Source organism: Lissotriton vulgaris, chromosome 5 (assembly GCF_964263255.1).
Source record: "Lissotriton vulgaris chromosome 5, aLisVul1.2, whole genome shotgun sequence".
NCBI lineage: Eukaryota > Metazoa > Chordata > Amphibia > Caudata > Salamandridae > Lissotriton > Lissotriton vulgaris.
The window spans coordinates 1,614,332,701-1,614,359,430 of record NC_141693.1 but is presented as its reverse complement, the minus strand read 5'-3'; positions in this window follow the sequence as shown (position 1 = coordinate 1,614,359,430).

The following is a 26,730-nucleotide window of genomic DNA, read 5'->3' as shown; positions in this document are numbered from 1 at the left end:
GACATCTGCCATGATTGAGGCAATAAAGCTGTTATCTGTCAGAGACAGGACTAGGGGGTTGTGGTCGCTCTCGGATCTACACGTGACCACCATATCGACAATAACCGACCACAACTCCAAATTGGCCAGTATATAGTCGATGCGAGACCCAGATCTTCCATTGTCAAACGTAACTGCGCCTGCCCTATCTGACTTTGTTCTGCCATTAACAGCCCGCAGGCCCTTTTCAAGGCACAACCCCTTCACGCATGCATCAATTTTTTTATGGGCACCAGCTCCAGCTGAGGAATACCCCACATAGAGTCTTCTGCCTCTGTAAGCTTCCCATCAACAAGACCAAGTGGCTCAAAACAGGTGTTGAAATCCCCAGCCACAACCCTATTATGGTTGTTAGAAATGGTACAAAGAAATTCCTCTAATAAGAGGGCTGTTGGAGAACATCTCCCGCCTGGGAGCCCCCTAATATATATGCTAATAATAATAATGTTAAGACCCTTTGTGGAGGTAATCCTTATTGCCATAAAATCCGGGCTGTCTATCGGAATCTCAACCAAGGAGACACCCTCGTGTTGATGTACCCATATCGTCAAGCCTCCCACCGGTCTTCCCCTATTACCCTTGGCTGCTGGTTTAGTGAAATTTAAGTAACCAGAGCAAAATAGAGGGACTAATGCCCAAGTTTCCTGGAAAGACCAGATGTCTGACTCGTCGATAAGGCTAGCCCAGTCTGGTACATGTAATTTCTTTTCAGGCCCGCAATATTCCATGAGGAGACCTTTACCAAAGGGACCTCGGAACTAGAGCTCACCTCTGGCTTCCCCCCCATGTAACGAGGAATGGAGTTCCCCGTGACGGAGTGGAAGGCAGGAGGGGGGAGTAGTCATGAGGCAGTGATACAATACTACTGGTGGAAACCCCTAAACTATGAGGTTGACCCCCGTTATGCTGTGACCTGTGCGAGACCTTACCATCCCCAAGTCAGTCGTTTTCCTCTAGGGTAGATAGGGGAGCAAAACGATTATTTATAAAAATGGGGTGGTTGAAAGGGGTGTCCAATTGATGACCCCGGGGAAAATAACGCTCCATCCTGAAACCAGAAGTATTCTCGTGACACGGGGTTTTTTTGAAAAATAGGACTAAAAGGGCGCGCTACCTGGGTTGAAACGTTACAAAGTGTGTGAGAGGCAAGATAGTCGTTCATGTAGTGCGTAAAGAGCAGACAGCAAAACACCCTTAACCGTCCAAACAAGTCAAAAGACAAAACATTTGTACATAGCTATGCTCTCGCAACTACATTAATGTTCATCCAATCATGGTACAATGACCAAAGTTAAAAAAGAAAGCGCAGAAGCAGGTTCTTTGATGTAAGTCTTCTTGTCACAGCAAGATGTTTAATTTTCTCCAGACTTGAGAATAGTACATACGCCGACACGTGTTTCGTCGTGTACGGTTGAGTCACACGACTCTTCAGGGCTTCCACTCCAAATCCAATATGTGGATGGAGTAAGTCTGGACCTCTGAAAACTCAGTATCAAGCAATGGGTTTTCTGTAAGTTTATGCAACAGCCGATGCTGTGTCACACAAAATTCAGTTGCAGTGTGAGGATAATAAATGTCTTATCCCACTGGTAATTTTCATATGAAGGAATAGCACTGCTAGTTGCTATGTTGTGAGGCGGAAAGCCGGGAGGGGATTCAATGTGGCGCCAAAAAGAGGAAACGGGTGCGTGTCCTCCGCAGTGGTGTGCCGCTGCAGGCAATCCCTCCTCTGTTGATTCCCGGCGGTCGTCTCCCGTGTACGGACCCCCGTTATGCTGTGACCTGTGCGAGACCTTACCATCCCCAAGTCAGTCGTTTTCCTCTAGGGTAGATAGGGGAGCAAAACGATTATTTATAAAAATGGGGTGGTTGAAAGGGGTGTCCAATTGATGACCCCGGGGAAAATAACGCTCCATCCTGAAACCAGAAGTAGGATGTCTAGAAGGTGTTTCGTACCAATTTCGTGAAAACAGAGAGATACCTGTATTAGAGCGAGGATAAAAGTAGCTCAAATCAAGTGTTAAGATCCCACCCTCCCCTCTAGGTATCTTTCCTTCGCAGATGAACCTGACTGCTCTGGGGTCGCTAAAATTTACAATGATACATTCCCCTGCCAGATCCTTACGTCTGCTACCCAACCAACTCACCCTCCTTACGTGAAGGAAGTCACAGTTGATATATCCTGGGAGTGGTCTATAATTGCTGAGCCAAAAAATTACTTTATTTTTCAATTCCCTGTGATTTTCCTGTTTATCCTGTTGTAGCTCAGGTACCCCTGACATTATCACTGTGTAGGGCTCTGAGTCAGGTCCATACAGGGAAACTTCCTCTTCGTATCTTCTGCAACTGCCACCTCCTTCTCTTTAGGGATTGACTCTACCGCCACATTGCCGGGTTTTATCACCTGCTTACCCTCCCGCCGCTGTGCTTCGGCTCTGTTACTGGTGGTGAGGCTTGTCTTAAGTGCCCCAGATGTGCCCCTCTCATCTTGTTTACTTGGGAGCCTGTGAGGTTGGGGGTGTGTTGTGTTGGGGCTAACGGCAGAGTTACCAATATGAGCTGACAAAACAACTCCAGTGGATACACTATTGTGGGCCTTAGAACAGCCCACACACTTCTCCAAGACAGTAGTTTTAGTCGTTACAATATTTACCAGCTTCCCCGATTTTTCACGGACTAATTTAATTCTTTCGAATAAGGGTAGCATCAGCGACTTCATCAAATGCTCTATCTGGCCGAAGAAGCTATCTGGGGGCTGTGCAGACAACGGCAAGCTTTGAGGCAACACAGAAGTCTGCTCCCCTGAAGTTGTGGTGGTAGGCAGCGTTCTATCGGTAGCAGGATGGGGCCCTGTAACAGGGGCCCCTCCTGGGGTGGTGGATTTAATTACTTTGGGGCATCTGCCCTTATGACCTTCCCCCCTGCGTTTCCTTTTCCCATTTGTAGGTGTTTTTAAGGGGCTATCCTCTGGGATTGAACTCAAGATAGAAGGGGCCACCGTAGAACATGTATCAGATAAATCGGTTACCTCCATATCCCGACTCGTATCCAGCCGTATGATGACCTTAGATGAGTTTGCGGACAGCAGCTCTGGGGTGATCGAGTCCCTAATGATACCCAGTGAGGAACGCTTAAAGAAGATAGGTTCTAGTGACAATCTCTTCTCCATTATGGCTATCTGGCATTCCAGCGCTACGGCAGCCCTAGTTATAAACTGGTCCATAGTTCTTGTCAAGGACCCACCTGCGCTGCCAGTCACACTTTTATTCCCCTTCCCTGCCTTGGGTGACATGTTTTAATAATAAACCCAAATGGACCTGCAATCCCAGGCAATTAGCCGACTTTAGCTTTTACACTTGTAGGCGACAAGAAAAAATAAATATAAACCCTTACTACTGCCCCGGCTGGCAGGGAAACTGTGGGATGACTTTAAAAGTCAACAAAGTAAGTTCACTGACCCACAGTCTTTGCAGACGACACAGTCTGTATTGAAAATGTTAGAGGGGTTGCCTGGCCCGGCCTTCTTGCTATATGTAAAACTTTGTTTTTTCATCCTAAACTCCTTTTGTGGGGCAATCCGGGACTTCCTGAAATTTTTCATGATGGAGATGGCAATATATGGGCTACTTCGGGAATCAAAACTTTAGGGGACCTTTATGGTAATGATGGCTTTATGGACTTTGAAACTTTAAAGGTTCTTTATACCTTGACTGAAGCTATGCGGTTTAAATACTTACAAATCTGTGACTTTCTTATACGTAAGTTGAATTTGAGAAAAATCTCAGACTCAGATATTTGGAACTGTTTTTTCTCAGTCAAGACTAAATCATCAATTAGTGAGGGCTATAAATGCCTTAACTCCTATAAGGCTGATTGATGATTGTGTGAAACTGGATGAGAAATGGAGTATAAGACTAGGCACCAATATAACTGCTAATACGATCTCTGCCGCTTTTCGTAGTATCAATAGCCCAGTACAGTCCTCTAGTTTAAGGCTACAAAAGTAAACAACAATATGCTTCCTGTATTATACACCAGAAATAATATCAAAATCGTCTCTAAATAGCCCAACCAGTGACTGGTCTAAATGCCCCAAATGTGACTTAATAGGGGCCGACTTAGAACACATGCTATTTTCATGTCTAGAACTGGCTGCGTTTTGGCTAGGAGTTGACCAGGTTCTGAATCAAAAACTTTTCAGATCCTCTCCTCTTACGGCTGCAATGTTATTATTAGGTGTACATGCTTTAAACAGTCCACCGAAAAATCTAATAACATTTTACTATCCTGTGCTAGATTGACTATTGCCCGGGTATGGATACCACTGAAACCACCCCATATCATGGAATAGTGGTCCTTGGTTAACGAAACTTATGCTATGGAGTCCTCATTAGCTAAAATAAGAGGAGTAAGATCATTAATGAAATTGGCCAAAATTTGGGGTACTTTTGTTTAAGATCTCATCTGTATTTTGTATGTAGGTACTATTTTTACCCTGCAACTGATTGCTTTTGTCTAGAAAATTAATTATTTGTTATGATTTATATTTAGCCTTCCCCTTTCTCCATTCTTCTTAATCCCTATTATACACATTTTTGGAATGTACTTTCTCGTGTTGTTAATAAAAAAACTCTTTGAAAAAAAAAGACATTTTTTATCAATGATGTAATTTGTGATGTCACTGACCATGTCATGAATAATGTAATATGTGAGGTCATAATTAGTGCTCAGCGAACTATAACTGCTGAATTTCTCTGGTTTGTCAACCTAACGATAATGTCCCTGTAACCTTTGTTTTTTCAGTGAATTTGTATGTTTTTTTAATTCTACTTCCCAACTATAATGTTCCGATAACCTTTGTTTTTTTCAGTGAATTTCTAAGGTTTCTTTAAATGCTAATTCTTAACTATAGATTCCTTGTAATCGTTGGTTTTTTCACTTTCTAAGTTTTTTTAATTCAATTTCTAAATTGTAATGCCCATTCTTGTTTAATTGAACCTCTAAGATTTTTGTACTTTCTTTCTATAATTGGATATTGTGTATTATATGTATATTATATACCACTAATTTTTTGATTTCATATGTGTTTATCAGAAAGTACATTAATAATTGGTTTTATTGTTAACAATTTTGTAAGTCGGCACCACATTGTTGCATTTACTGTACAGAATCTGTCATCAGTAAATATATTTCACATACTGAAGAATAGACTTAAACACAATTTTTAAAACACATTTTAACTCTAAATATTTTGTAAAATATTGTTTTAACTTTTTTTCTGTGATCAGAAAACCACCTTAACGGAAAAAAAAAATTATATTTGCGACTACCGACGTCATCACAGTGACTTCGGTATTCACAAAGAGCCCGTGGTTTGTACAAAGAGTAAAGCATACATATAAGCATATTCTAAAGTATATTTATTAGTAGAGCTTTATTAGTGTACTTTTCAAACTCAGATGTTTGTAGTGAGTTTCCAGACTAATCAACTTCTAACACTATTTTTTGTTTCTGTTAAGAGAGCAAAAGTCTCAATGACGTTGGTAATCGTGAATCCCCCGGACATGTTGTGAAAGTGGAAACAAAAGCAGACATTCAATGACCATCAATTCATCCATGCTCACTGGAGGAGTGGGTTCTCTTGTTCGCTGTGGTGATTTGCGGTCAGAAGCAAGGAGGTGGAGGCGGTCCGTGCCACTACAAGATCCAGGATTCAGTGGGGTCCCTGCAGTCACCGCCCACTTGGGCATGTACTTACAAAGGTTTGCTGCAGGTGAGGAGGTTCAGACGTCACTGAATCTCCACCCCTAATCATGTGGGAGTGTCGTTTCCAATTTTAAAAGGCGCTTTCAAAGTGGACAAGTGAATTCTCTTTCAAGCAAGACGGCATCTGAGGAAGGCAAATCATGCCGAAATGCATCATGCCGCTTGAAGTTGTGCACTAGAAATAAAGGACGCTGTTTCATCCTACCTGTGGTGGCTGTCATCCTTTCTGGGAAAAGGGAAAGGTCGTTGTTTGCATGTTTAGAGCTGGCCACGAGCTCAATACAGCCCCCTTCCAGCAAGTTTTGGGCGTTTGTGTGGCAAACGTGAGGACTACTCAAGGCACTTGGGACACGCCGAAACGCCACACTCCACAGCGATTTTACTGGCAAGTAATATGCGAGACCGTGACTACACGGGGTGCTCACGCTCACTGGAGGAGTGGGTTCTCTTGTTCGCTGTGGTGATTTGCGGTCAGAAGCAAGGAGGTGGAGGCGGTCCGTGCCACTACAAGATCCGGGATTCAGTGGGGTCCCTGCAGTCACCGTCCACTTGGGCATGTACTTACAAAGGTTTGCTGCAGGTGAGGAGGTTCGGACGTCTCTGAATCTCCGCCCCCTAATCATGTGGGAGTGTCGTTTCCAATTTTAAAAGGCGCTTTCAAAGTGGACAAGTGAATTCTCTTTCAAGCAAGACGGCATCTGAGGAAGGCAAATCATGCCGAAATGCATCATGCCGCTTGAAGTTGTGCACTAGAAATAAAGGACGCTGTTTCATCCTACCTGTGTGGTGGCTGTCATCCTTCCTGGGAAAAGGGAAAGGTCGTTGTTTGTATATATATATTCTTCTTGTGGGGAAGACGTCTGTGGGAACATATGGCGTGGTTAGCGACGCGACTTTGAGTGTTGCTGCGCGCTAAGGCTGGCACCCCCCGCAAGTGTTAAGGGGGTCGCTACATGGAAGATCCCCTGACTGCCCCGCACGAAATCTGGAGTGGACACAGCTGCGGATGCGCAGTCCATACTTTATGGGACTACACCCTTACTTCAACGGTGTTCTCGGCGCCACGACGGATGGAAGTGCATGGGAGGGGGAGAGGACCGTGATTGACTTTTAAATGCCCCGAAAACTAGCTACACTCCCTGCCTGCTCACACAACCCATCGGTCACTTACCAAACAAACGCACCGATGGATGGGATCGCCGCCAGCCTGGGAATGATGGTGCATGCTGGGAAATGTGGTTCACCTGCGAACACAGAGGCGACTCCACACCGTGTTTTGGAGGCAACCCACGCTACTTCAAGTGGTGGGAAGGACACACTTCTTTGATGAAGGGATTGTTAGCAGCAGTGGCGACTTACTCACCAGGGGGGCATTTTGACAAAGGAAAGTAAACCCCCAAAACGCGTTAATGCCCATGGTGTCAATTGAAAATAAAGGATTGAACGGACCTCGAGTGCTGCCTCAAGTCTTCTTCTTGTGGGGAAGACGTCTGTGGGAACATATGGCGTGGTTAGCGACGCGACTTTGAGTGTTGCTGCGCGCTAAGGCTGGCACCCCCCGCAAGTGTTAAGGGGGTCGCTACATGGAAGATCCCCTGACTGCCCCGCACGAAATCTGGAGTGGACACAGCTGCGGATGCGCAGTCCATACTTTATGGGACTACACCCTTACTTCAACGGTGTTCTCGGCGCCACGACGGATGGAAGTGCATGGGAGGGGGAGAGGACCGTGATTGACTTTTAAATGCCCCGAAAACTAGCTACACTCCCTGCCTGCTCACACAACCCATCGGTCACTTACCAAACAAACGCACCGATGGATGGGATCGCCGCCAGCCTGGGAATGATGGTGCATGCTGGGAAATGTGGTTCACCTGCGAACACAGAGGCGACTCCACACCGTGTTTTGGAGGCAACCCACGCTACTTCAAGTGGTGGGAAGGACACACTTCTTTGATGAAGGGATTGTTAGCAGCAGTGGCGACTTACTCACCAGGGGGGCATTTTGACAAAGGAAAGTAAACCCCCGAAACGCGTTAATGCCCATGGTGTCAATTGAAAATAAAGGATTGAACGGACCTCGAGTGCTGCCTCAAGTCTTCTTCTTGTGGGGAAGACGTCTGTGGGAATATATATATATATATATATATATATATATATATATATATATATATATATATATATATATATATATATATATATATATATATATATATATATATACCTACTGGTGGTCACCAATAGGTAGACATAGTTAGGACCTAGTTACCATAGGAAAATCACAACATTCTATTCCCAATAACTTTGGTGCCGATTGACGAATCTTTGCGAAAATTAAAAAACTTATGGCCCGCTGTGGTCAGCTCCTATCTTGAAAGTTTCTGTGTGATTCAACAAGGGGGGTGCTGAGAAAAATGTGTTTTCCCCATGCAATTTGCCACAGGAAACTGTAGATACCCCTACAGCCCAAACTGCAGAACGGAATTACACCAAAATTGACCGAAGGTAGCCCTTGGTTCAGAAAGAGCCCTTTTTGTTAAATGGTGTAAATCCGTTCAGTAGTTTTTAAAAATATTAATGGAAAAAGAAATATATATATATATGGGCGGAGCCTAACCACACATCTCATCGTGAGATCTGATTGGCTGTCAGCACTTCATCTAAGAAGTGTTGGCAGCCATCTTGGGACCAATACACATGATAGCACCTCATTAAAAAGCATTGCAGTTGTTAGATGTTTTAAGACTTTAGTTACATTATAAATCACTTGTTGATGGTATCATACTCATTTAAGGAATCGTAATGTGTTCTAAGGTGATTTTACCATGTGAAAAAGCCTTCTTCTGGGATATCCTGAATCATGTTTGAGAGAAAACTATTTTCTCATGCTTTTTCCACAGAGGTTTGGAGGCTAAACTGAGAGCATATTTTCTGTAAATTCGCATTATCTTTCTCAGTCATGTGAGAATGAAGTCTGACATTCTCAGTAAAACATGTACATCCAACAAGGGCAGAGACTGTCAGTTATTTCCTTTGTGTTCTACTGGCGCTTCCCAGAGTGTTCTAAAGGCCAACTAGAGCGCTAAAGGTCCTACTTATGACAAACGTATTGCACACCTGAAGCCATCTTGTTTGGAATAAAGTGGTAACTCTCAAAACATTTAATTGAAAAAGGAACAAAATGAGGGGGTTCATTTTGCCATAGAAAGTATGATTAGTGCTGCAGAAATATAAATTAGGGCACGTTTTGAGTGACTTCTCAAATCCTCTTCTATTTCCTTAAAAGATTCTGACATGCAGACTGAAACATGCACTTTCAATACCAGCAGCATACTTCCCTGGTGAGCAGTAGCTTTACTACAGTGATCTAATAAGCAACTAGAGTGCTAACATTCAGAATCTATGACAAATGTGTGACACATTTGAATGCTTTCTTGATGGAATCAAAGTAAAAAACTGAAAGTATTTCCTACTGAGGAGACTGTAGTAAATGAGGAAATTAGGAAACTTCTTAACAAATAAGTCTCTCTAGATGGCCACCAGAGACAAAAGAGCACAAATGTAGCCCAAATATCACCAAGATGTAGCCCAAGTAGAGCTCAATGACAGAATGTCCCAGAGTGTTCTGAAGAACAACTAGAACACTTACTATCTTACCTATGAGAAAAGTATGGCACACCTGAAGCCATCTTGATTGGAATAAACTGGTAACACTCAAAACATTTTTTTTTAAAAAGGAAGACAATGAGGGGGTTCATTTTGCCATGGAAATTATGATTAGTGCTGAAGAAAGAAAAATTAGGGCACATTTTGAGTGACTTCTCAAATCCTCTTCTATTTCATGAAAAAATTCTGATCTAATGAGCAACTAGAGTGCTAGCATTCAGAATGCTTTGCAAATGTGTGACATATCGGAATACCTTATTGATGGAATCAAAGTAAAAAACTGAAAGCATTTCCAACTGAGGAGACTGCAGTAAATTAGGAAACTTCATAACAAATACATCTCCCAAGATGGCCACCAGAGACAAAAGAGACCAAATGTAGCACAAATATCACCCAGATATAGCCCACATGTAGCCCAATAACAGAAGTGTGCAAAACACTTTCTATTTTTTGTGTTTTTGCAGTTTTATATTGTGCAGACTTGTCAGGTGTTGGAGTACTTTCCATGAGCATCGGCTTCATCACACAAGAACAAATTCATTTTAAAGACCTATTGATCCATACTGTAAATTTGACGCATTAGGCACTTGCTTACAGACACCTCTTGAACTCAGACCTATAAGAGAGGTGGAATGTATCAGGCACACTGCAGACATGCAAATTAAAAAATATTACCAAGTATTACCTTAACTTGTAATGTTTGACCTCATTTAGTCACATCGATCTAATTTTGAACACTGATGTTCATTTTGTTTTGCTGATTACCTACCCTACTTCTATTGGAGTTCATATCACATTTTCTTTATTAAATTGTTTCTTTATTAAATTGTTAAAAAAAGCCCACTAGATGCCAGGGATTTTTTGGGGCAAATTTGAATTATGATGGTGGCTCCAAAAATGGGCATGCCTATGCCTCCACCCCCTCCCACTGCAAAAATATAGGCCTTCCTGTTCCACCAGGGGCAGATGGGGCAGTAGCCCATAATCTGCCCCCCCCCCCCCCCGGGGGCCAAAAAGCCCACTAGATGCCAGCGATTTTTGGTTGAAAATGTTAATTAGGGTGGGGGCATTGGCATGCCCGTTTTGGGCAGCCCCCAGCCTAATTAAAATTTGCCCAAAAAACTCCCTGGAATCTAGTGGTCTTTCTGCCCCCAGGGGGGCAGATGGGGACATTAGCCCCTAGTCTGCACCGCCTGAGGGAGGGAAAAAGCCCACTACATGCCAGGGATTTTTTGGGGGAAAATTGTAATTAGGGTGGGGGCTCCCAAAATGGATATGCCTATGACCCCATCCCCTCCCCCACAAAAAAAAAGTCTTCCTACCCCCATGGGGGCAGACAGATGGGGCAGTAGCCCCCAATCTGCCCCCCAGGGGGGCAAAAAGGCCACTAGACACCAAGGATTTTTTTGGGCAAATTTTAATTAGGGTGGGGGCATTGGCATACCCGTTTTGAGCAGCCCCACGCTAATTAAAATTTGCCTAAAATACTAGCCCACAATCTGCCCACCGGGGGGAGCAAAAAGCCCGCTATACGCCAGGGATTTTTTGGGGGCAAATTTGAATTAAGGTGGGGGCTCCAAAAATGGGCATGCCCATGCCCCCCGCCCTCCTTTGCAAAATTAAAAGCCTTCCAATCTGCCCCAGGGGGTGAAAAGGCCACTAGACACTAGGGAATTTTTGGGCAAATTTTAATTAGCACCACCCTAATTAAAATTTGCCCAAAAAACTCCCTGGCATCTAGGGGACTATATGGGGGCATTAGCCCACAATCTGCCCCACCGGAGGGGAAAATTTTAATTAGGGTGGGGGCATTGGCATACCCGTTTTGGGCAGCCCCACCCTAATTAAAATTTGCCTAAAATACTAGCCGACAATCTGCCCACCGGGGAGAGCAAAAAGCCCACTAGATGCCAGGGATTTTTTGGGGCAAATATGAATTATGGTGGGGGCTCCAAAAACTCCCTGGTGTCTAGTGGACTTTCTGCCCCCCTGGGGGACAGATGGCGGCACATTTAAATTATGGTGGGGGCTCCAATAATAGGCATGCCCATGCCCCCAGCCCCTCCCCTGCAAAAATGACAGCCTTCCTGCCCCTCCTGGAGGGCAGATGGGGTAGTAGCTGCCCAAACCCCCTCACCTGCAACAATTACAGCCTTTCTGCTCCCCTTGCGGGAAGATGGGGGCAGTAGCCCCAATCTGCCCCCCCCCCCCCAGAGGGGGCAAAAAGCCCACTAGGCACCAACGATTACACTCGCTTTTTTATGTGTAGGGGTGGGACCTGCCCAGAATGGGCATACCAATGCCCCCACCTCCCAAAAAAACTAGCCACAGTGTTTCTGCCCCCTTGGGGGAATATCAGGCAACCCCTCCCCCGATTTCCCCCCCAGGGCAGCAGAAAGCCGACTAGGCCCGGATTTGTTTTTAGCAATATGCTTACCTGTCGATTTTGGGCCCTAGCACAGCAGGCACATAGGAAAACCTAGCAAAACTGCAAATGTTTACAAACTAGCCACCCAGGGGTATCCAGGATGGGGTAACTTGACTGGCTCTCACCAGGTTCTGTTACCCAGAATCCCTTCCACACCTAAAAATGTGTCCAAAAAAACACATTTTCCTCACATTTCTGTGGGGGAAAGTTCTGGAATCTGCGTGAATCCCAAAAATTCTACCCACCCGCGTTCTCCAAAGTCTTTCAAGAAAAATGGTACCTCCCTTGCGTGGGTAGGCCTAGTGCCCGCGACAGGAAACGGCCCAAAAGGCAATGTGGTCACACCACATTTTCACAGTGAAAACTGACCCTTTTTTGCAAAGTGCCTAGCTGTAGATTTCGAACAGTAGCTCTGCCGGCACCAAGGGAAACCTAGCAAACCTATACATTTTTCAGAACTATACACCCAGGGGAATCTAGGATGGGTTGACTTGACTGGCACTCACCAGGTTCTATTACCCAGAATCCCGTCAAACCTAAAAATCTGTCCAAATAAACACATTTTCCCCACATTTCTGTGGTGGAAAGTTGTGGAATCTGTGTGGATCCACAAATTTCCACCCACCCCAAGTTCCCCAAAGCCTTCCGAAACAAATGGTACGTGGAGAAGCGTGGCTCAATGGTTAGAGCGTGGCTCAATGGTTAGAGGGGCAGAGTGCAGAGGTCTGGCCCGGGACAAGGGAACAATTCCCGCCTCGGTGGCTCTTGGACTCAATTTCCCCGGACCTGATAATTCTCGTCTCGGTGCCTAGTCTAATCATGGGTCCCACTCTGTGACTCTGGGCAATAGCTTGCTTAATCTCCACAACGGCCCCAGCAGCGCTGTGGTTGCCTGGCTTTACCTTGGGGGTGGCCAGGAGTGGACATTTCACAGGAAAGCCAGGATGGGTTCCACAGCGGTATGAATACAGCGCTACGAGGCCTCCGGGTAGAAGTGCGCTATATAAAATACACTACATTTACATTTACATTTACTTCACTTGTGTGGGTAGACCTAGTACCTGCAACAGGAAATGGCACAAACCGCAACGTGGTCACACCTCAATTTCGCAGTGAAAAATGACCCTTTTTTGGCAAAGTGCCTAGCTGTAGTTTTTTAACTCTAGCTCTGCCGGCACCTAGGGAAACCTAACCAACCTATACATTTTTGAAAACTAGATAGTCAGGGAAATCCAGGATGGGGTGACCTGACTGCCTCCCACCAGGTTCTGTTACCCAGAAACCCTTGCAAATCTAAAAATTCATCTGCTTCTTGGTAAACCTACAAGTCGTATATATCCCCTCAACTAGGAAGGTCCAGCGGATGTAACGGTATATTGCTTTCAAAGAGCTGTCATAATTACAAGAAGTTTCAGGTGAAAACATTGACACAAAAGGCTGTTTTTTTCAACTAATTTTCAATTTTTCCAATATTTAACTGTTATTTTTTATAAAGAAACCTTGATGTATCTACACAAATGACCCCTTTCTGAATTCAGAATTTTGTCTACTTTTTAAAAAAATATAGATTTCCAGGATCCATTATTGCTTTCATACTCATTGTTACCATTAACTAGAAGGAGGTGAAAAGCACAAAAAATAGCAAAAATAGGCCATGTCCCTATGTTGGTTCTCCGGCAAAAGACTGTCATTCCCTAAAAGCTGGGAAATGGTGATTTCAGCCCCACAAACCCTTTTTTGATAACATTTGCAGGGAAAACCCCAGAGGCTTTTTCAATTTTTACTGTATTTTGGCTAATTTCTGGGACCCCTCCATGGGATACACAAACCGTGGGTCCCTTTAGAATCCCCATGATGTTGGAAGAAAAGGACACAACATTGGCGTGATACCTTATGTGGTCAAAAAGCTACAGGGGCCTAAGCACACACTACCCCAAATAGCCAAATAAAGGCTTAACACAGAAGGGGAAAAGGCCTAGCAGCGAAGGGGTTAAAGTGCATAGTGCAAACCGTGAGGTTTCATAATATATTGAATAAAATATATTAAAAAACAGATATTATTGTTATGGTAGCAGCAGAGAACTTCAGAAAATGAGGGATTTGATTCTACAAATGTATCCATCCCTAGATAGTATTTGCATATTATCTATCGGACTTTGCCTGGTTTCCTATGTTGTGTCTTTCCTACTGTGAAAAAATGTGCAACATTGTGCAAAGAAAAATCTTTGGGACAAAAGGACCAAAATCTAAAAGAGATCTAAAAGAAATATTGTGGTATGTGTAATACTTCAATATAGATGTCTTTTAAGAGGTGTATAAATGTTCAAATGTGTACATGTAAAAATTATAAGGTATGTATAGTGCATATTTGGTACCTCATCTAGATTAGGCTCTTTCTTCTCATTCACATACATATTCCTATATGTTGTGGACCTGCTATGTATATAGTAATACCGATGGAATTTCTTATGTCATACAAATTGTCATTTTATTAAATGTATACAGATCTTCAGTGGTATTTAGACCTCTTGGGCATTTGGTATTGAGGTCCAAAATATACCTTGTTTCTAATCTTCTAAGTTAGACTTCTTGATTTTCCCCTCTTCTGTGTATAGGGAAGGAGTCTATCAGAAAGTATTGCAAATCCTTAGTGTTATTTTTGTGCACTTCATTGAAGTGTCTCGCAACAGGATACGTGGGGTATATATTTTTAATCGCTCTGATATGCTGCAATATATGTTTGTGGGCTTGCAATTTTGTGCTCCCCACGTATTGCAGCCCGCATGTACATTGTAATATATATACAGCATACTCTGTTTTGCATGTCAGATGTTTGTTAATGCTCTTGTTTTCTCCACTGCAGGCAGTGGTGTATGTAGGTCTATTGGCACCATGTCAACATGCCTTGAAGCTAGAGCACTTGTAGAATCCATTTCTGGTATTTAGCCATGTTGTCCCTTCTGCTACATCTGGACTACTCTTAACCAAATGCATTTCCCATTGATTTAGTTTATCTGTAGGAGATTGATTGAGTTTTAGGTAATAGATGTCCTATTACAGGGTCATCCAATGTAAGGGACCAGTTTTGTTTCAAAATGCTTATAAGCTGTTTTTGTTGTTTGCAGTAAATTAAAATTATTCTGATTGGTTCGGCCTTGACCTCAATCTCCGCTTTTATGAGTTTAAAATTTCTATTCTATTGGCTGTGTTGGATTTGTTAATGAATATATCTATAATGTCAGCTGTGTAGCCTATTTGTAAGAATCTCTGTTTGCTAGCTGGATGTGTGTGTTTGAGTTCTTGCTCATTACTACATATTCTTCTCAGTCTCAGCATCTCACTGTAAGGTATGCTATTGATTAGATCGGTCGGTGGGAGCTGCTTGCATGTAGGACTGTGTTTTCCACTGTGGGTTTGTGGTGTAATAACGTAACTAATTGGTTGTCTACAATGCTGGCTCTACTGCTGACTCTTGCTGTTAGTTTCAGGTTAATCTCATTTATGTTCAGGCAAGAAACTAATTGTGAGGCACTATCTTCTGTCCCTTTCCACACAACAAATAGATAATCTATATATCTGAACCAGACTATTACATGATCTCTCATGGCTTGTTGGTGCTCCCCTCCGAGGATCAGCTCCTCCCACCAGCCCATGTGTAAACATGCATAGCTTGGGTAGAAGCTGGCCCCTATAACGACACCACACATTTGCTGATATATATGGTTCTGAAATGAAAATAGATTATTTTCCAAGCAAAAAAGAGTTATATTCGGGAGCATTCTAGTATGTTGTGTCATGCATAATGGCCTTTTGGTAAGGCCAAATTCCAGTGCCCTGATGCCGCCTTCATGTTTCATGCTTGTATATAAGGACGCAATGTCGAGAGACATCAGTATGTAGTCCTCTTGACACCTTAAATTGTTGATTTTGCGAAGGAAATTGCTGGTGTCTTTTACATAGGACAGTAGAGCTTGGACAAAATCCTGCAAGAAATAGTCTATGTATTTTGATGTATTTTCTAACAGGCTGTCACATGCTGCTATTATTGGTCTTCCTGGTGGCTGATTTTCAATTGTATGGAGTTTTGCACAAAGTAAATCACTAGCATGAAAGGATGTTCTTTCTTTAAAAAGTATTATTCATCCATGCCCAGCAGTTTTGCGTCGAATTCATTGAATGTGGTCTTGACTTTGAGTGGTGAACTTTTCTTGTAACACGTTGTATCATTTATTTGAGATAGAGCTTCTTTCTTGTATTCCTTTATTGGCCAAAAGACAATGTTTTCTCCTTTGCCCAAATTTCTTATGACTACTGCTTTATTCTTTGGAAGTTTGGCTATAAGTTGACTATATCTCCATTCCACACTTGATGTTTTATGTTTGAATGTATGTATTTTGGAATTCAACGGCTTGATTTGTGTCACCACTTGTTTATTGAATAAATCCATTGAGTCCCTTGGCATGACAGGATTAAAAGTTGATTTGGCTTTGAAAGGTGTGCTGTGTCTGATGAACATGATATCATTAGAATTTGCCTGGGAAGATTCTTCATAGTTGGACTCTTGAGTTGCACATTCTTTGTGTAAGTCCTGTAGAGTCCAGAGCAATGCCAGGTCGCTAGCTGTCAGACTTATAATACTAGGAGGTTGTTTATTTGATGCAGTGTTTTGCACTTTGCAAAAAGATGGTATTTACTGAGTTTTAATTTCCGTATAAATCTGAACACATGAGTCTGCATTTGCTCGTAGTTTAGACTACTCTCCGGACAATAGGTAAGGCCTAAATACAGGAGTACTTGTTCTGCTGGCGTTAGATCAATTTTTGCAATGAAAATGATGGTTTTATCATTAAAAGTCACTTTCTCCTTCAGCGTGTGATGTTTGTTTTCTTTTTTTGTGCCTCTTGTTGGATATTCGTCTTTCCCTTTTTTTGCTGTGCCTTTGACGTTTTTGTTCCCTCTTGGGCGTGGGGTCTGCCTCTCGTCCTGGTGCAAAAAATGTAATTCTTCTGCGAGAGACAGTTTTTGGCATGGCTCATTATCTATATTCGGTTCAGGTACTGACTCACTCTCTATTATAGAGCTTAGGTCTGATGTAGATATTGTGATTGGACCTTTGTAGTTGGAAACAATTTTCTTCTTTTCCCCTTGTTTGGGGTTCCTCATTGAGTCATATTTCCGAGAGAAGGGGAATACTTGCCCCTTCTCATAGTCAGTCGTATCTCTTTGAAATTTGTATGCCTTTCTGTCTTTAATTTTAACTTCTTCTTTTTTGACTCTATCCATCACGTCTTCTTGCATCTTCGTAATGTTGCTGGATAGATCTAATTTTGCTAGTTCTTCCTCAAGTATGTCAATTTGCTTTTGAAGGTCTATCCTGTCTGTTTCAGCATATTTGACCAGTATTTCAACAAGTTTTTAGAAGAATTAAGATTGCATTCAGTCCATTCAGCCATCATCTGGGGATTTGGATTTTCATAACTGGGCACAATCATAATTCTTAATCCACGTGGCACCCTTCCTACAGCCACGAACCTCTGCAGGGACTTGTGTTCCCACCATTTGGATTGCTCTTGTTTGGTCAGTTTCTCTAATTTGTGGAATATTTCTTTGGCACTCCCAGGCTTGTCCCATGTTTGAGATGTGCTTAGTGCTGATATTGCCTGTAAAGGGTTATTGCTGAATAATTCCTCTGCTGATGCTGCATGATCTCGCAACATGTCTCCAGACATTGCTCTTGATAGTGCTAATTAGTTGTGTTAGTGGTGCGTGGATAAGTATCTGTGCAGTCCCACCTCGTGCAGCACACCTCCCAACCTGACAATACGGCAAGTAAAAAGACGATGTCTCTTACCTTCTTTTCAACAGGTTTTTCGGATTACCAGTTCAAATATCGGGTCAGCCGATTCAAGAATTAAACCTACAATCTGCCGAAGTAATTATATCTTGTCAGGGGGCTCTCCATTTCCTTGATAACAGAGATAAAAAAATCCCCAAACGCCACCTATGGCGCCCGCTGTAGAGAAGATGACTCCATCTTGAAGAGAGGTCTGGATGCACTCAGATAGTCTCTGTAAATGAAAGGTTAGTTTGAAGATTTTATTTTTCTGAAATGGTGGAAAAGTGGAGTTTTTTTAAAAAAAAAAGCAAAGAAGTGATTGGTTGTTTGAAATGTTACTAGGTAGAAAAGTAGGGTGCAATTTTCTGTTTTTTAAAAGCCTGTCATTTATTGGTTAAGAAAAGGTGGTAGAAAAGAACATTACTTAAGATAAGCTGGTATATTGAGAAGTCAAGCACACTTGCTGTTTTGATTTGCAACAATGTATGATGAACGTTTTACCTGTGTTGTCAGTAAGGTGTTCCCTGAAATGTTTCTATGGAAACTGGCAGAATGTGGTTGGGGGAAGGGTTGAAAGTTTTGTCAGTTGGAAAAGGTTCAAAAGTTCAAGCAATAGAAAAGTTTGTTTCATTTTGATTTAATGTGGGAATAAATGTGATTTGTTATTTATTTGTATATGTGTGTGGCTTGAATGCGTAGATTGACAGGAAATGTTTGCTATAGGACTTCCTGACTCTCTTGGGTTAGTTAGGGGGTTTTACAATGATCCCCAATGTCCATTTTGTTTTCTTTTCTTGTTTTTGTGCGCTTATGGGATGACTGACAGACTTCGCACCGTACGTTGTATGGACGTTCATGGTACGCGCACTGTAAATTTATCGTAAAAAAATAATTAGCCTCTATCACTAACTTTTTATAATCCCCGGGGACCCGATGCCACACCCCGGGGCTTTGATATAAGTTATGTGGGGCCTCTAAGGGGGGGCTCACGCCCTCCCACAGCCCCGGGGACCGCATACCCTCCTGGGCTTTATTTAAAAAAAAAAAGACCTGTGGGGGGGTCTTAACCCCCCTACATGCCCCAAGGACCACCACCTCCCTGGGATTTTTAATGTCAGGAGGGGGGCCGTGCAGCCCCCCTCCTGGAGCCTTGTCTTGTGTGGCCCTGGGGACCGCCACCTCCCCAAGGCCGGCTCCTGCAGTGTCCCGGGGTGCCTACCCCAGGGACACTGCTGTTTGGTGTGGTAGGGCGGGAGCCTCATGGCTCCCACCCGACCATAGCAAACTGCTTTTCGTCAGAGAGAGCACCATGTTGGCTGCTCTCTCTGACGAAAAGCAATGCCGGCTCCCGAAGGACGAGGGCAGCCGGCTGGGACCGTGGGGGCTTTGGAGCTCCCCCCATGGTCCCCAACGTTATATTTTAACCCCGGGGGATGGGGTCCTCGGGGATTATAAAGAATTTGTAATAGACGCTATTTTTTTTACGATAGATTTACAGTGCGCGTACCATGAACGTACCTACGACGTACGGTCCGAAGTCTGTAAGACGTCCCATAAGCGTACCTCAGCATGAAAAACTCAATAAAAAAATATATTTTACAAATATCTATCAAGTTTATGTGTTTATGTGTTGGTTGGTTCTGATTAAACATTTTCTATTTATTGGTACTTATATGTAATTACTTATGCATGGTCTAAACTTGTTGAGTAGCAGTGTTTTATAGAGTGCTGAACTTTTGACCTCTGTTGACAGTTAACTTTTGCATGATCTGCTGGGGGGAGGGTGGAAAGTTATGTCAGTTGGACAGGTTTGAAATGTTGAACCAATGGAAATGTGTCTTTGGTTTTGAATTATTGTGTGAAGGAATTTGATTTGTTATTAATATGTATATATGAGTAAATTGAGAGGGAAAATGTGCCATTGTGTTTGGTTCTTCTGCAGGCACTGAAGCATAGAGATTCTGTGTGAGGCTATCTGCTGTGTGAGTGGCATTCTTCTTAATCTTCCAATCAGTTTGAAAGGTGAGTTTATTACTTGTAAGGGACTGTATGTGTTGCATTTTATTTTTAGTAATAGTAATGTGTTTATTCCTGTAAATTTGGAGAACTATTGTGATAAAATCATTTGGTAAGTTAATGTGTTTAGTTAGTCGCCTCTGTGTAATAAAGTGCAGTACTAAAAAATTTAGAATGTGTGTAGTCACTTTTTTAGTTGTGGAATATTCAATAGTGTTGCTTTTGTAGAGTTAGGCTTGTGTTTTAAAGCTACAATTTTGTAGTCAATATACATACACTGCTGCATATATTCTAGCGCTGATTTACAAGCCCCTTGGGCTTATTTTTCATTCTATTGTGTTTCATATTTGGATGCAATGTTGGCATTGGATGTAATGTTGGCAAAAAAATAATGGCGCAAATTGGAAATTTATTTGCAAAATGAGTCAGGATTGTGCACTGAAATGTAGTGGTCACATACATGGATTGTCTTTAGTCAGTAAAATGTTTTAGTGTGGTCAATGTGTTTTGGTGAAATATATGGTTTAAAAATATTTGTTTAGAATCACACTGAGCGTCTGTTAAAATTAAAGATTTATACTTGCATCTTTTTCCATAATCTGTGCTGTCTCTCTCACAGTCTACCTCTCTCTGCTTATTGTGTCCCCTCTCTTCTGATATTTCCCTTCTTTTCATATATGAATTTGTCTTTCTTTACAGTGCCACTTTTTGTTATACTTTCTCCTTTCCTTTTAATCCCTCTCTGTCTTCATTGTCTCCTTCTGTCTCTTAATAGTGCCCATTCTTTTTATAGTTTCTCCTGTGACCTCTTATTCGCTCTCTCATCATATCTGTTTCTTAATAAGTCTCCAGGGGGAGGAACTTTGCGCACATCCAAGATGGATGCGTAATTGCAGGGCTCGCGAGACCCTTTCTGCCTCCCGCATCTATCCTGCCACGTATCCTGATTTAGACGATGGGTTCTACTAGCTGATGCCCTGCTGATACGTTATCTCTTTTCAAAAATCGATTTGGCCACCGGGAACCGGACTTACTACACTTCAAAACTTCACGCCCTAAATCGACAATTATCCACGGACTTGAGTCCCCGAGGTACCGAGGTGGCAATTGAACAACAACGGCCAGTGAGACTCGAACACTGCCCCTGTGGTACTTTCGGTTTCGTTTTTGGTCATTGTCTACTGCGACTTGCTGCCTGTTGACACTGCTGGCCTGTGTCTTGCTGCCGGCTCTAAGCTTGTCCTTCACCTTCTTCCCCGCACTCTACAAGTTAGCTTTGCGGAGAGCCATTCTAACCAGGTCCCAAAAGGCCCGTCAGGGCTCGCTGCTCAAAATGGCGGGCAAGACGGAGAGTGAGAAGCGGGCCACCAAGGGCACGTATCGAAGGGGTATCACCCAATCTAATACTATGGATCGCTTCACCCGCCCGAAAGGATCCCCTGGTGGTGTGGGTAAAAATTTGGATGAGACTGGAGATGGCTCTCCTGCGACAGAAGAATTGACATTGAGGGACGTCATGGGCGCCATTGCAAGTGTGAAGACCTCTATGGGCCAGCAGTACGAGACACTGGCTTTTAAGATAGACACAGTGGCGATCAAAGTCAACCTCATCAGGACGGATCTCGCGAAGACCAATGAGCGGGTCAAGTCCCTGGACATCAAGACTGCAAGTCTCACTACTGATGTCTCGGATCTTCAGACCGAAGTTCGTAATCTCCGAACATCTAAGGACTTGTTTGCCCGTTGGCTGGATGATTTCGAGAGCCGGGCCAGGCGCAACAACGTCCGCATCATCGGTGTTCCGGAGAATTCCATGGAATTATCCACAGACCTCCTGGTGGAGGACCTCGTGTTGAATCACTTAACACCCAAGGGCCTCAGTAACTTTTTCACGGTGGAGCGTGCCCACAGAGTTACCGGCGGGAAGCCTAAACTGGGTGCCGCCCCGAGGCCTATGATAGCCAGGATTTTTTATTTTCGGGACAGAGACGCTATTCTTCAAGCATCACGCACCAATGGTCCCACAAAATTTGAAAACGCATCGATCAGTTTTTAACCGAATTTTACACAGGCGGTGCAAAAACAACGTATGGGCTTCACGGGGGTGAAACGGTGACTTAGAGACATGGGACTGAAGTGCGCTATGCTTTTCCAGGCCCGATTGAGGATTGAATATGAGGAACGTGCGCTCTTCTTTGACCGCCCTGAGGTTGTCAGTGACTGGCTCGATACTCTGCCGGCACATCGTAACCTCCCGGAACAATCGAGGGGCGCTGAAGGTGGCCTGGAGGAACAGGAGGAGTGAGTCCTTACTGGCGTGCCAGCTCTATGGACTTATAGCAGTGGTTTGATGATTCTTATGTACATATATTGGTGATTACCCGGGGGTGGAAGGAATCGGGACTCTTCCTCCTCTAGGGGTTCTTCTTTTTTTTTGGTAGGTTAGTTTAATGGGGCGACAGGCACACTGCAAGTTTGGGTGGCTTTTTGGTCTAACGCAGGGGTGCAGGGTGGGGGGGTGTGTTTTGGGGATTCCTCTGGGGGGGTCTTTGTTTCTTTGTTTATTTCGAGGCTACGCTTTGGGGCATATTTCGTCTTTTGTGCCTGTTTCTTTGTGGGGGAGCACTGTTCTCATTTCTGGGATGGGGTAGGGGGCTGAGGGTGCTGAACTGGAATGTCAATGGTCTGGGCGATAGGATAAAGCGGGGGATAGTTTTGCAATACATGAAACGTCTTTCCCCAGATATAGTGTTACTGCAGGAAACATATCTAATAGGGAACACATGCAATGCATTGAATAGACGGGGCTATTGTCTGGCGGCACACTCCGGATTTACTACTGGGTCGAGGGGGGCGGGCGTCCTCGTTATGAGCTCCCTCCCCCTGGAGATAGACGACACTGTGCTGGATGATAGAGGCCAATATGCGGCCATTACAGGCCGCTGGGAAGGGAAGACGATCTCCATACTCTCTGTATATATCCCGCCACGCCTACAGTTCACCACATTTTCTGATTTGGGAAGGGTGGTTTTGGGTTTCCCTGAGGGTATGTTGGTTTTGGCTGGTGACTTCAACTCGGTTGTCTGTGGTAGTGAGGATCGTAGCCCCCACAGGATTCTCCTGAAATCACAATCATGGCTGGGCAACTTCCTGGATGCGCTGGGTCTAGTGGATTGCTGGAGGCAACTGCACCCGGGACAGGCACAATATATCTTTTATTCGTGAGCACATGGGAGTCTCTCGAGGCATGATTATATCCTAATACCGGCGGTGCAGGTGGTCTCTGTGAGGGAAATTTGACACCTTGCTAGGGGGATCTCGGACCACTCCCCACTCTGGCTTACTATTGATGTACAGTTGGGAACTGAGGGCCGAGTTGCTCCGATTAACCCCTGGCACCTTTGTAATCCTAAAACTAGAGCAGAGGTGGTTAAATGCTTGGATTATTACTTTGCCACGAACGTGGGGTCGGTGTCCTCCCCCATCTCCCTGTGGGAGGCTTATAAGACTGTGATTCATGGACAAACCTTGTCCTTGATTGCCAGTGTGAGGAAAAGCAAGAATGAGGAGGTGGTACATTTGGAGAATGAACTTACTGCCTTGGAAGAAGAGTTGGAATCTGGGGTTACACCTGAGGGGTTGCATGATCTAGCCCTTAAACAGTCTGACTACAGGGCTCTGGTGACTGATGCGGCCAAGGCAATGAGTCGTGAGCAACAGGGGCGTCTGTATGATGTTGGTGATAAAGCGGGAAAATTGATTGCTTGGTTGGATAAAAGAGACAGATTGAATCGGGTGGTGCCTGTTGTTGAAAGAGCGGATGGAACGCGGGTTGTGGACCTGGTTGAGATAGTCGGGGTCTTTGCCCAGCACTTTCAAAAGGTTTACGCGCCAGTCTCGGACAGACCGGAGGAGGACTCTCATTTGCTACTTAGGGATATCGCGTTGCCTAGCCTGTCGGAGTCAGACAAGGAGCTTATGGAGGCGGAATTTTCCACCGATGAAATAGTGCTCGCTATCCGCTCCCTTCGCTCGGTGAAGGCCTCCGACCCGAATGGTATCCCGATCGAGCTGTACAAGTTGTGTCCCGACCAAATGGCGCCACATCTTTGCGAAATGTTTTTGGAATCACGAGATCTCGGATCCCTTCACCAGGATCAGAGACTGGCGTCCATTGTAGTCATCCACAAAGACGGGAAGCCCCGCGATCAATGTTCATCATACAGGCCAATTTAGCTTTTGAACGTCGAGCCAAAGATCTTGGCAAAACTTTTGGCAAATCGGCTGATAAAGGTAATCTGCGATTTGATACACCCAGATCAGTCTGGGTTCATTCCCCATCGAAATACCGCGCTCAACCTTTGCCGTCTTCATGGCGTATTGGCAAGGACAGGGTCGCTTAGTGAGCCACCATCTTGGTTTCTTTGGATGCCTCGATGGCCTTTGACATGGTGGAGTGGCCGTATTTGTGGGCGGCCTTTGCAAAATTTGGTTTTGGCTCCAATTTCATCGGGTGGGTTAGACTCCTGTATGAGCAACCGCTAGCCCAAGTGGTGGTCAATGGTAGGGCCTCGGAACCTTTTGTTCTCGGAAGAGGCACACGGCAGGGCTGTCCTTTGTCATCACTGCTCTTTGCGCTCACCTTTAGCCCCTTGCCGCTTGGCTTCGGTGGGAACCATCGCTCAAAGGCATAAGGTGGTACCCTGACTTTGAGGATCGTATATCGTTGTATGCAGACGATATATTGCTGTACCTCACTTCCCCTCGTAAATCGTTAGGAGTCTTGTTCGACGTTTTGAGTTCCTTCGGGAGGAATTCTGGCTTGGGTATTAATTGGGCCAAGTCCTGTATTTACTTGCTTACTGGAGAATTGCCTCTCTTGCCCCGCATCTGTCCGATACCGATTTCACACGTCGGTTTTAAGCATTTGGGGATTTATATATCGCTGGACTCCGCAGCACGATATGAGAGGAATTTGCTTCCTCCGCTTATCCGGCTTAGATCAGACATCATGATGTGGTGTGGTTTGGCGCTATCCCCGGTTGTGAGAGCGGCCCTCTTTAAGATGATGTCTCTTCCCCGATTCCTGTACGTCATCCAAAACACGCTTGATTTGGTGCCTGCCAGTTATTTCCGCGAGATTGAGGGCCTCCAGAGGAAGCTTGTGTGGGGAGGGCGACCTCGCATTGCACTGGCGAAATTGACTTTGCCCTGGTACGATGGCGGCATAGCGTTGCCCGATATCAAACGATACTATTGGGCATCCCAATTGAGTGCAGTCAACCACGCAATTTACGGTCCTGTCCCGAATCCCGCATTCGAAATGGATAGATGGCAGCTACCGGGAGGCGACTATAATAGGGCACTCTACTCTAGATCGGCTAGGAAGAATCTGACTGGCCCCACTGGGGTTGCAGTACGGGTGTGGGGTAGTGCAACCGCGGCCATGTGGTGGTCGGACAAGCTGACTAGAGCTACCTCGCTTTACGCGGCAGAGAGACTGGGCAGTCTCTGGACGACAAAGGGATTCGACAAATGGGACCTCATCGGCATCAGTAAGGTCGGGGATCTCTGGGTCAAGAACAGAATCAAAACATTCAATGAACTCAAACGGGAATACGCATTGAGTGATAGGGAGCACTTCCGCTATATCCAGATCCGCCATGCGCTTGAATGAATAAATGAATAACCAGCTCACCCTTCACTCTCAAATCAGCTCGGTGGTTTCCTCCTGCTTCCTCACCCTCCGAACTATCCGCACTGTCGCTCGTTTCTTCTCCCCCCAGGCACTCAAAATGATCATGGCCGCTCTAGTGATATCACGACTGGATTATGCCAATGCTCTCTACAACGGCATACCAGCATACAGTCTAAGGAGGCTACAGCTGGTCCAAAACCAAGCTGCCCGGCTGGTTTTTGGCCTCCCACGCTATCATCACTCCACACCACTCCTCAGGGAGCTCCATTGGCTCCCCGTTAAGGAATGCTCTCTGTTCAAAACCGCCTGCATGGTTTTCCAGGCTCGTCAAGGCACCGCCCCCGCCTTCATTTCATCATTAATAAATGAATACGTTCCCTCCAGAGAACTCCGTTCCTCCACCAAATCCCTCCTTCAAATTCCACGCTTCAGGCGCAAAAAGTGGGGTGGGTCCAATTTTTCCACCCTGGCCCCCACGTTCTGGAACTCCCTCCCAGACCATCTACGCGCGGCCACCCATTATGTATCCTTCCGCAAGGAACTAAAAACGTTCCTTTTTAAACAGGCATTCCCTGTGTAATCCTCCCTTCCCGGCTCTACCACCGGTTCTCACCTTTGCCTCTGTAGCCAATACCCTCCACTAGCACCAAGAAACCGTTCGGTGCACGCTGCGCTTTATAAATGTTTTAAATTAGAAATTAGTCGGTCTTCCCAACCGGAACCGCTATTCCAGAGTCCTCTCCCCTAAAAGATAGAGTGCTTGACGCGTACGTCCCTGATAGTACTATTTCTCTCATTTATAAAAAACGTATTAATGACCGTTCGGATCTCCTTGTACAGCTTCGTGGGGCTTGGACCGGCGATGGACTGGAGTTGGATGATGAAGACTTGCAGGCCGCGATATCTTCCCCCAAGGAGGTGGCGATTCCGGCGTTTCTCTGGCTGGTGCAACTGAAGATTTTACACCGTGTCTATGTCACGGGTCCACGCCTGATGTGTATGGGTTATTCCGTGGATGGGTTGTGTAGGCGCGGCTGCGGTATGCTTGCTACCTTTCTTCATATTTTATGGGAATGTCCGGATGTTGTGGTATTTTGGAACCGTGTGCATGCTGTTATGGAAGAGGTGACGGGTGTTTCATTATTGCCAGAGGCCAGACGCTGTTTGTTGAACATCTGGGAGCCGAACGACTACAGCGTTGCTCAGACTCAATGGGCCACCCTCGGCAACATGATAGTGAAAAGGGACATAGCCCAACTGTGGGGGTCTCAAAGGGCACCT